We start from the raw sequence: 12,527 nt of genomic DNA on the forward strand, positions 1-12,527 counted from the left end.
AAGTTGTTTATTTTGTTTAAAAATCTTATAAATGTATGAGGTGGCAAGAGGGGCACGGTATTGATACAAATACTTCAACTAAAATAATGTTTTTTTAAAAATAATGTCTAAGTTAATACATGTTCAAAACAATCACTTTAGCAAAGTTTGTACTATTTTCTGCTTATTTTGAAAAATAAAAGAATTATTTTTTTTTCAATAAATATACTGTCATTAAAATAGGCTAATATAAAAAATATATTTTAAAATACAGAAACAACATCATTTTAATGAGTAAAGATTCTGAAAGTATTGAAGGAGATCCAATAATAATTAAATATATATTTACAGTAGTAACAACACATTAGATTTTATTATATGATAAATATCATGTTTTTAAATATGATGGTTTCATTTTAAACATGGTGATAACCTCTAATATGGACACCCAACATAATATATGATATTTACCATCTGAATCTTGTCAAGAATGTCAACAAATGGACTCCAACAGCAGGGGCGCTTTTTACCCCAAATACCATACTTTTACATGTTCTTTTGTTATTTAAAAACTGTTGCTTTAATTATCTGAAACAAAACTGAAAATCATAAAGAAGACCTTTGTCTCAAAATATTTGCATTAATATTAGCAATTCTCATTTGCTACTTAAATCTACAAAATTGTAAAAAAACATAAAATATTACATCAGGTAAGCACAGAATCAACTTTGCGCAGCTGCGCGCGATCAAGGATCAGGATCAGACAAAAATACACTTAACCACTGATTTCTAGTCGTGTCCTCTTTTGGAAGACCAAACAAAGTAGACACACACCGTGGCCTTGAGTGAGCGGCGGCTGGCTGGCGGATCCGACGAAGGAGCGTCCGGCGGGCTTGCCGCAACCACATGTGATGACCCTGGGCTGGACTCCGCTTCGTCCACAGTGAAAGCCGATCCGGTGATACACAGCGCGAAGTTGATGTATTTCCTCATCGACCAGCACGGATCAGCTCCAGGCATGACGAAGCGGATATCGTCCTCTTTTGGAAGACCAAACAAAGTAGTTTCGCTTTCACAACGAAGCACACAGCGTCTTCACGACATGGCGGCGGCGGCTACAACAATACTACAGCGAGAATAAAAGTTACGCCTTCTTTCCTTGCGTGCACATTTGGGCGGTGTTATGCAAACCTTCCCACATCATGATGTAGATATGTGGGGGCGTGTTAGAACGAGGTGTTTTAGGGGGGCGTGGTTGACTCTTAACTTTTATAAAGAATATCTCTTTGGATTTGAGACTTTAGTCTTTGCATCTTTACAGATCTTCTTTATGCACCAAGAGCTTGTAACACTCCAAAGAGAAAGGAAAAATTGAAATCGCATCATATGACCCCCTTTAAAACAATGACAGTACAACGGCGTTCTGTTGCTATAACTTCGTCCTCCGCGACGCGCGCTGACTAACTTCTAAATCGAACTTTGGTGTTTACGGAAACATTTGAAAAGCGTATATATGCTTTTGTTGAACACAATAGTCCGCGCATTTTGTTTGGACCTCCTTTGGGGTTTCAAACCTCCTCGTAACGCTGGGTTCTTGATGGCAGAGGGTGGAAAAGGGGCGGGCGAGGGAGAATCTGACAAGAGAGGGAGGGAGAGAGGGGGCGATTCGATACGGAGCAGCACGCATCAGACGCGGAATTCAAAGCAGTCAGGACCTCACATCGCGCAGGTTTGTAAATGTTCGCTCCTCGCATGCTCTCTTTTCTCCATCCATTTGATCAGACTCGGCGCGCTGTTGCCGTTGAATGCTGCATGTTGCTGGTGCTGAACGCTGCGAACTCAGCGATGGAGAGGGTTGGGCACGCAGGGTAAGGCGTGATCTGTCAGTTTGAGCTCCATGTTTGTAAGAAAAGGGCGAGTGAAATGTGAGCTGTCTGCCAGGTGCTTTCAGATGCCTTGTGCGTTTTGCAGGTTAGCGGTAGAGACAGAAGCGCGCGCTCGACGTGCATGATGAGTGACCACAGTATGCACAGGTGCAGCAATTGATGAATCTGTCAGCTGATGGACTGCATGATTGCATGGTATACCGGTGGAAGGCAAGGCCGAAAACAGCCGAATGGCTTGCATGATCCCACTGTTGATCTTTTCTGACAGTGGGGTTGAGTTTCAGAGATCCTCTACGATGCATTGGATGTGTGAGAAACCAGTATCTGATCCTACAATTGCCTTGAGCTCCAGCAGTGCCTAGTATATAGGACAGCTCGTTCCCTATATATGCTCTTACTGTCCATTATATTGGCTTATTATGTCATTCTTTGAATATTAATTCTTAAAACTTTTTGGCTAATATTCCAGAGTCCTCTATATACCCTTAATATTTCTTTCTCCAGTGAAAAGGTCATCTTGACTAAATCAGGAGAGAAATATGCGCAAATCAAGCACCGTTTACAAGTGAAACCATCTAAAATATTTCTAAAAAAATATGTTGGTGGATTTTGATGTGAGAGAACAACAGGGGATGGACTTTTTCACTGGAGGAAGCGTTATTATGGACTTGGATTAAAGTTAAAATTAAAATTTGTTTCTTACAAACACTCAGCTTTTCGCTTCACAAGACATTAATTGATGGACAGGAGTGGTGTGGATTACTTGTGGATTATTGTATTGCTTTTATCAGCTGTTTGGACTCACATTCTGACGGCACCCATTCACTGCAGAGGATCCATTGGTGAGCTTGTGATGTAATGCTAAATTTATCCAAATCTGTTCCCATGAAGAAACAAACTAAATTTTACATTTTAAATCCTACATTTTGGATGGCCTGAGCACATTTTCATTTTGTAGTTGACTGTTCCTTTAACGGTTGTTGTTGTTTTGCGTTAAATTGGCTATAGACTATTGAATTAAAATCATCAGTTTATTAAAATGAAACTTTTTAAAGTTAAAGTGTCATTTTGTGCTGCTAAAGCATCATTGAATAGAGTCATGGAATTGGTCTGCCTACCATTAGCTATTTAAAATAAATTAGGAAAGTATTTTATTATCAAGACAGTTATGATTCACGATGGACACATCTGTCCTCCAGCACGAGTGGAAGGAGCATCTCAGTGAGGTGTTGTTGGTGACAGGTGTGGAGTGGCAGTTTTGAAGCCTCCGCTGTGTGTTTGGTGCTGAGAGGTCTAGCTGCAGGGGAGAAATCAAGTGCTGAATTATTTATAGCTGTGTCCAAACCTCCATCAAATTGCATTGTGAGGCTTTATGATCATATTCCTTCTTGCAGGCTATGCTTCTGTTGTGGCCGCACTGAAATGCTCTAAAATAACAGCTGCTGAGTAAAACGGCCAGTAAGTGTGGAGTGACATTTTACTGTAGTTTTTTTGTGATTGCAGTTTTTCATCCATGATGATAAACTGTTTTATGTAATTTGAAAGATCCTTTTTACTTCATTTGATTCACCACTTTAATATTAATCCCTTAATTGTCACAACTCGACAGAAATAGACTTTGACTGCACCTGGACGATTTTGTGAACCAGATATATATGTTATGAGTCAAGCTGTGGAGAGATGTTAGAGGGGTTGATTATAATTGAAAAGACCTTTAATCTGGCTAAATGGTCTGAAGATAATGCTCTTTGGATGAAATGCTTGCAGCAAGTATTTCAGCTGAAAGCTTATCTCTCTTCTCCAGATTTTTACTGCCTCTGCGTGGTTAGCCATTTGGCAGACGCATACAAACACTGAAAACACTTCAGACTCAAGGAAGAGGCCTGAGTTAGCTGAAATGGACAACCTATACGGGTCAGCTCATATACATTTTTAGTGCAAAGCCAATGTGTATTTGTGATCAAGAAGTATGAGAGCTTGTGGCAGTTTGGGAAGTGTGGAAGACTTTTACAAACTTTTCTCAGTCCCCAATGACGCTTATTCAGGCCAAGAAAATCCCACTTAGACAGCAAAATACCATCTGTCTGACGTGTGAAGCAATACCAGACATATTGTATTACGCATAAATTCTAATCTCTTTGCACAGGTGGTCCAGTGTTTCACAATATGTACACAGATTTATTCTGGCATTTTCACAAGATTGCGCACGAAAATATTGCGTGCATTCAGCGCAACTGTTCATTTTTCACAGTCAGGGCCATCTGTTTGTAATGCACAGACCCTGTTTGAATACAGCAGCAGCACAATAGAAATGAATCCGGTGTTAAGCGGTGCAGTCAGCAACAATATAGTAATGTGTAGATGACATGCTAACTTTAATGTGACGAGTTAATTGGCCCCCATTGGAGAGGGGGGTTCCCGTGACCTCTTGTGTGAGCCCGACCCAGCACGCAATGATAGGCTTTGACAATTACATAGCAGGAGGTCAGTGGAAGTAGCTGCAGACCCCCTTCCTGAAATCAAGAGTCCTCAAAATGCTCTCACGCAGCAGAGGGTGTAATATTCATATGCATATACTGGCTTAAGTGGGTCAGTGCTGACTCGTGATGCATTGGTGTAAAATATCAGATTTTTCTTCTGTGCCAGCAATTCCCAACCAGTGGTAGGCTGTACTTACTTTAAAAAAAAGTGCTGATTTGCTTTGTTAAACTAACAAGTAGAAATTACAACTTTAAAATATACAGACCGTTCAAGAGATTTATGTCAGTTTTATATTAACATAAAAATTCCCAGCATGGTGTCATTTGCACCACATGTCAAATTATGTGCCTTGTTTAATCGCACTCTGATGGAAATGACATTTTTAACACTTTCTTTTGTATTAAAATGACTCTTTTGTCTAGCTAAGGCTAAATTTACTTCTAACATTATATACACAATTAAATAATATTATCATACATTTTCATAATTAACTACAAAATTACAGTTTTACTGAAAAAGGCACTCAATAAAAATATTTACTTAAATTTTCTATTTTTATTAATATAACTAAAAATATAACTTATATTACTATTATTACTAACTAATTATTATAACTAAACTCTAAAGCCATTAAAAAACTTTTGCCACATTAAATACAATAAACTAAACGTATATAATAAAATAAAATATATAACTTAAACATTTTATTTTAGCTAGTTGTCAAGGCAGTATTTCTACTATAACTGAAATTAAAACTACATATTTTTAAAAAATTAAAAAATTACAAATTACAACAAAACAAAATTACTAAAACTTTAGCTAAAATGAGAAACAAATTCAAAATAAAAAGAATAAAAACTAAAATAACACTGCTCAAGTAAGGAATAATGCACTGCTAGCTGTGCATTAAATAATTTTAATGCACAACTGGAGGCCAAGAACCACTCGACGCCGTGCATTGGTCATTTGCCAGCATTGACAAGATAAAGCTGTTAATGATGTTTGCAGAGCAATATTTGACCGGAAGGGTTATTTTCGTCAGTTACGACTTGTTAGCTCTAGCATTCTGCCCGGTTTTAAACGGTGTAATGCATACCTGCCAGTCAATCAGAATCGAGTATTCAGACAGACCATGTTTTAAAATGAAATAAGCATTCAATGACAACATTTTACAATGTATATTTTAGTGGTTGACCGATTGAATGTTGGTTTTGCCGATTAATCGGCACCGATAGTTAATTGCTGGAACTATTGGCTATCTGCAAAAATCCATAGGCCTACTCATATTTTTTCCGGGTTACGTCCGTTGCTGGAGCGGCTGAGAAGGTCTGCTGTCATTACTTCAGACGCAGATTTAAAACAGACAACGAAATGGTGTGTATACAGTATACTACAATACATGTTGTCATATCATTATAAAGTAATTAATTTGTTGACTAGATGCTGCATTAGTAGTGAAAGAACAGAAGTATATTTGCCATCAAGCAGCTAAAACAGTATGACCAAAACACTCAAGTCCGACCCAAATGTTTGGTCATGATTGTTACTATCTATTAGCATTAGTTTATATCCAATTGGTCACTTTTATGCATTTGTTATCCATCGAAGTTGCATTGTTAAAGCTAGTCATGTGAGAAACATTGTTCATGCAGCCAACAGAAATCCTGCCGCTCCACAGAGTGCCACTCACATAGTTTTCCATTAAATTACATCATATTTGTCCCAGATCACCTGTTCGTATGTATAATGACTTCACCCTAGGCTGAAAGATTTCTGTGGCTCTAATAAAGTCTGTATGCTTCATATAGAGAGCTACAGTACAAATCGTGCTTTCTCTTTCCGTTTTGCTTTGCACTTCAAACTCATCAGCGCCACTTTGTTCATTCCTGTAGTGAACCTTTGCCTGTTTGGTGATTAACTAAACTGTTCTGGACAGCTGCTTGAACTGAACACGACACCTGCGAGTTATAAATGGTGCTACGCTCTTTGTCTTTTTGTGCTTTTTGTTATTTTGATTGGATGATCATCAAGTGTTCCAAAATAAAAGCAAAGTGTGAAAGTATACATACAATGTACATATGCGTATATGTTATGTATTTCAGTGCTATGGCCTTTGTGTAGATGTTTAAACATGGCCATTTTTAAGCATGACTTTTTGGATTCATATGAAATAACACTTTACAATTTGTAAGATTCCATTTATAACATTAACTAAGGTTAAAATAAGCGATATAAGTATTGACACATATTTAAAGACTGCAGATAGAAGTACAGTAGATTTCTGGTTTAGTGTTTTTAAGAGCTATTGAGATTTATTTGTTGGGGCTGTCGGGGTACATACAGGTGCATCTCAATAAATTAGAATGTCGTGGAAAAGTTCATTTATTTCTGTAATTCGACTCAAATTGTGAAACTCGTGTATTAAATAAATTTCACTACCAATTCACTATCTCAACAAATTAGAATATGGTGACATGCTAATCAACTCAAAACACTAGAATTTGAGTTGAATTATTGAAATAAATGAACTTTTCCATGACATTCTAATTTATCGAGATGCGTTTATTGAGATGCACCTGTAAGACAAAAACATTCTTTGCTAAAATTCTTCTTACACTCGACTCACATAATACTTGACCTCTGCAACTTTTGTCACCTTGTGTGCAGTGCTTTCTACACTTGCATCATCAATCATCTGAAGCATTGCAGACAAATTGCCTAAGCAGGACTAAAATGAATCAGAAGAATAATATATAAGAGAAATAGTTAACCTCAAAAGTATACTCTCCAAGAACAAGATGCCTGTCATTTTGCTTCACTTAGCTAGAAATCTAAGTCAAAAGCAAAGCTTTCTTTTTGGCTGAGCCGGATTTGTTTTACGGTAGCGCCTCAGTTCAACAGACGCGGCGCGAGGCGCACGTGAACTGATCATCTCCTCCACATTAATACCAGTTTCAGCACAAAATAAACATGACTAAACATCTGAAGGTAAGTTAAAAGAAAGAGTACAACTTTACAACCTGTATCCTGTCTCATGTAATAACTCAGTGTTTCAGCCTCGCAAAGACGTCAATATAAAGTCTTGTAAACAATGTCACGTAACGTCACATTTACCTCAGAAACAAGCATATTCGGTGACCATAAACTCATTAGTCAGCCAGAAAAATTAAGTGTAGAGAGGGGCATTTTGCTAAATATATGCACCATATAACATATTCATTATAAATTTTACTGTATTTCAGTGTTTAATTTATGTTTGAATAAATCCATCAAGTTTTTATGAGTGCCACCATTGTTTATATTTTAAAAAATGAATTGAAGTAGAAATATTATTATGTAATTGTAACTTTATTTTAAAAACTTAATTAAGTGTAATTTTAACAAATCAGTCAATTTTAAACTTCAATATTATAGTAATGTAGTACCAACTGACTCATGTATATTTTACAGCATTAGTTGAGAGATTTTTTTTCTTTGAGAAATTTTGGCGTGTACTGTACCTGATAAATATCCAAAATAATTGATATTGAATCGAATCGGTAATCGAATTGAATCGCAAGCTTGTGAATAAGAATCTAATCGAATTGTGAAATTTGTGTCAAAACCCAGCCCTACTACCGACAATGTAACAATATAAAGCTGGTTAAAAATCTGTGAACTTACCCTTTAAGGTGACAGTGAAAAAAAATATACAAATATTTTTTCACTTATTGCTGCCCTGATACATCATGATAAACCTCTGAGGATGAACTTATCATCCAGCTCTGTGGCATTACATTTATTTTATAGTGTTTCAGTAATATAGCAGTAATATTAGGACACATGATATGCTGCTCTGCACTAGATCTATGTTTTGTTGTGCTAATAAATGCCGAACCTCGGCAAAATGATTCCAGGCACAATGTATTAATATACATGCTGAGAATGAACAGATTGCTTTCCTGCTCCTGTGTGTTGGGATGGATCTGTATAGTATTGTAGCCAGGCCCCATGCCACAAATTTAATCTAATCGTGAATGGTGCTTTTCTGTCAGAATGGCTTTGTAAACCAAGCAGAGCTGCTCTGAGTTTAACCTAATTACCCTTCATGCCCTGCCTTCCTGCTTCTCTCCCACAGCCTCCCATGTCTTCTCTTGTGCGGGAAGTGTATCGGTTCCTTATTTACTGTCCAGACGTATCTACAGAGTGGGTTGAAACCATTCGGTTTGCTGTTACAGTTGCATAATCAATGTTTTTATCTTTTATGTTATGACTATTAAACAAAATTATGGCAATTGGCATATGGTTTAAAGATTTTGCACTGGCAGACATCCAAGCTCCAGACTGTTTGCATGGTTTCATGCTTCTACATGATAATTTGGCATATTAACTGCAATGTTTGCTTTTTAATCAAGTAATAATTGAAGCACAAAGTGATTTGGCAAACTCAGCAGAAATGTCACAGAATAAATGAAGCTGGCCTAAGCGTACGACTCGCCATCGGCATCATGGACATGCAACTCAACCGAAAAATATTGTTCATCTTTATTTCAGGCTTGTCTTTTAGGCTGCAAATGTCAGAAACAATCAAATAAATCATTTCATTTAAAGACTTAATATATTTCTAATTTTCAACAGTTTTACTCAACTGGACATATTTTGTCCTCATAATCAAATGTATTGAAACAATGGTTATTACTCATTTGTAATGGTGTAAACATTTCATAAATGCCTAAAAACCTTTTGTAAATGTCAGGCATGTTTATTGTCCTCAGGTTAATGATGTTCTTTTAAAATTTTTTAAATAAAAACAGGAAAACATCCTCATCACAATATGTAGGACATATCTACTCACTCTTTATATTCTCTGTTATGTGGTTTAGTAGAAACGGTGTCCTAAACACCTGGGAAAAGTTGGTTCTTCAATTTAATTGCAAAATTGCAAATAATCGTGCAGTGCTATGCGACTTTATATAGTACTGAATTGGTTAGCTGGTTAGAATAAAGCATTTTTGTGTCATTTTATATATGCGTAAATACTGGTCTATAGAATGTCTGAAAGCACTCAACCATTATATTTTTATGTGCATTTAATATATGTAAGCTATATGTGCGATATAGAGGCTATACAAATAGCTATGCTGATATATGGATAAACTGCAGAATTGCGAGTGTGAGTATTGCGAGTATATTGCATTTATATAGTTCAATAGACAAAAAGTTAATATTTAGTAACTTACATTTAGACACAATATGTTCTGTAACATTGTCTGTTTTTGGTTCGCCAACGAAAATAGTTACAGCCACAGTAGTGGTTTTGTTCTTGAATGAATCAATGAGTCATTTAAGCCAGGGGAATGATTCAATGACTCAATCATAAAGACTGGCTGGTGACCCATACTTGGAATTAGTGCGCTGCATTTATCCCATCCAAAGTGCACACACACGCAGCAGTGAACACACACACACCGTGAACACACACCCGGAGCAGTGGGCAGCCATTTATGGTGCGGCGCCCGGGGAGCAGTTGGGGGTTCGGTGCCTTGCTCAAGGGAACCTCAGTCGTGGTATTGAAGGTGGGAGAGAGCGCTGTACATTCACTCCTCCCACCTACAATACCTGCCGGTACGAGACTCGAACCCGCAACCTTTGGGTTACGAGTTCGACTCTCTAACCATTAGGCCATGAATTCCCCACATGAATGAAACAAGTTTGAAATGAAACTGTGACAAATGAAACAATGAAACAAGTGAATTAATTCAGACCATGAGTGCATTATGGGATTAAATTAGTGGAATTGATCATGTACTTTGGTTTCGGACTCCACTACAAATGGCTGTCCTTCAAATAGTATCATAAATAAGGCTATAGGGAGCAATTTCAGTGGTTTTGAACAAATTGATTGAATGAATGATTCAGTGACTGACTAACTTGTTTCATTCCTGTTTGATTGAATTAGTTGAACGAATGATTCAATGAATCACTCATAAAGACACCCACTTGTCACCTACTGACATAACGATGTAACTTGCTGAAAGAGTCAGTGAAAACCCCACCACTAGGTATAAGGTAGATTACGTCATTTACTTGGGGAAAAAAAAAAAGATCAGTCATCACCAGTCTGTGCGAAATCCGTGTTTTATAGATTGCAAATAGGGCTGCAAACGGTGTGTGGAGTTATGAAAATTATGGCAAGCAGACAAAAAGTAGCTATACTTTGGGCTTTCTGGAATGAACAAACACAGAAAAGTGGAGTGATACTATCTGTGTGGTGTATTCAGCAGGTAGCATAATCTGTCAAGGAACAAGAAAGGCTGTTGAAAATGACTGAACATGCTGCTATTTCCTCAAGGTTTTTGATGCTATTTTCTCTCCCTTTTGCTTTCAAGGCTTCTTTGTGGATAAGAAACTGCCTGTCAGAAAGGTTTTGGAGTTTTAATGTGTTTTAAAGTTAATCACTCATAAAGACACCCACTTGTCACCTACTGACATAACGATGTAACTTGCTGAAAGAGTCAGTGAAAACCCCACCACTAGGTATAAGGTAGATTACGTCATTTACTTGGGGAAAAAAAAAGATCAGTCATCACCAGTCTGTGCGAAATCCGTGTTTTATAGATTGCAAATAGGGCTGCAAACGGTGTGTGGAGTTATGAAAATGATGGCAAGCAGACAAAAAGTAGCTATACTTTGGGCTTTCTGGAATGAACAAACACAGAAAAGTGGAGTGATACTATCTGTGTGGTGTATTCAGCAGGTAGCATAATCTGTCAAGGAACAAGAAAGGCTGTTGAAAATGACTGAACATGCTGCTATTTCCTCAAGGTTTTTGATGCTATTTTCTCTCCCTTTTGCTTTCAAGGCTGCTTTGTGGATAAGAAACTGCCTGTCAGAAAGGTTTTGGAGTTTTAATGTGTTTTAAAGTCGTGTAGTTGCCTTGAAGCTGAAAGCTCTAGGATTATGGGGAAAGTCAGGAATATTTCTTTGTCCATATCTATTGATTTGAACTGGCCCCAGGCATCTTTTACCTGACTCATTAAGCTGTGGCTGAATGTAGCTTCCAATAAGCTTAATGGATGCAATCAGGGACCATGTGTATCACTCCTAAATGGCTGTTCTTGAAAGGATCTGTTAGAAGATAAGAGAGGATGTGGAGAGAATCATGGCGAGCTAATCTTTACTGAAGTCATTACTCCACTGCCACAGAGATGCATGCCTGAAGTGGACGATCTACCACTAGATACATTCACAGTTATTTACTTTATGCAACAATCTGTCCATGCAAATCAATTGAATTGTGGTGCTCAGACAAAAAATATGTGGGGAAAAAATATCTTGCGTAACTGCACTGCTGTGAAATGTTAAATTTTTTTTACTGTATGTGGTAAGCTAATTTACAATTAATCAATTTACATGCTTTAACTTCATTTATACAGTTGATACATGTATTTTAAATGGTATGAAGTTATCATTTACGCATTTATGTTTATATTTTATATGAACATAAATACTGAAATCTTTTCTCGCTTAGGCATACTATTGCTGGTTTTTGTAAAAAAAAAAAGTACAATTTAATAGGACCCAAAAACCCATAGAAAGCATCTGTCTGTTATTATCTGTTAAGCATCTCCGCTACATCAATGCTGTGTGTGTTGACGTGGTAGAGGTGGTTGTACTGCAGGCAGGTTGAATTAAACGGGTAAATGGCTCACAAACCCAACCTCAAGGTCACAGAAGGATGTTTTGTGTTATGCTAATCAGACATGGCGGGTGTTAGCACAGCCTCATTTTGACTCTAGAAAGGAAGATCAGCAGCTGCATGGGTCAGGAAGACTAGTTTGTCTAGATTTAGAATTTTTTGTTTTAACTTTAATATTTTTCTTAACTTTTTTCTGTGTGCAAAAAACAAACAAGTTATTTTAATCACAGCATTTGCTGTTATTACAAAGCTACATTGGTAAAACAAAGTTTAAGTATTAATAATAAATATTTTCAAGATGGTGCTTTAAAGGGGATGAATTTACAAAAGGTTTGGATAGATTTTTATCATGTCATGCTGTTTTTCTCTTTATCTAGGTTTATATATAGACCTAGATAAAGAGCAAACAGCATGGCAACAGAAACATATATATATATATATATATATATATATATATATATATATATATATGTATATATGTATATATATATATATATATATAT

General features: G+C 36.8%; 1 protein-coding gene across 4 annotated transcripts in view; it reads left to right on the forward strand.

The window, feature by feature from the left end:
* Window positions 1-1,641: 1,641 nt before the first annotated feature.
* Window positions 1,642-12,527, forward strand: part of cplx2b (complexin 2b) — a 23,052-nt gene continuing 12,166 nt past the window's right edge. The window contains exon 1 of one of the 4 annotated variants that reach the window (XM_016258045.1): window positions 1,642-1,708. The gene's annotated coding sequence lies outside the window, so the exon portion shown is untranslated. Of the gene's footprint in view, window positions 1,709-1,739; window positions 1,848-2,196; window positions 2,227-12,527 lie in introns of those variants that run through there. The other 3 variants (XM_016258046.1, XM_016258048.1, XM_016258049.1) reach the window with 3 other exon arrangements.

Source organism: Sinocyclocheilus grahami, unplaced genomic scaffold, assembly GCF_001515645.1.
Source record: "Sinocyclocheilus grahami isolate Dianchi unplaced genomic scaffold, SAMN03320097.WGS_v1.1 scaffold1639.1, whole genome shotgun sequence".
Classification (NCBI taxonomy): Eukaryota; Metazoa; Chordata; class Actinopteri; order Cypriniformes; family Cyprinidae; genus Sinocyclocheilus; species Sinocyclocheilus grahami.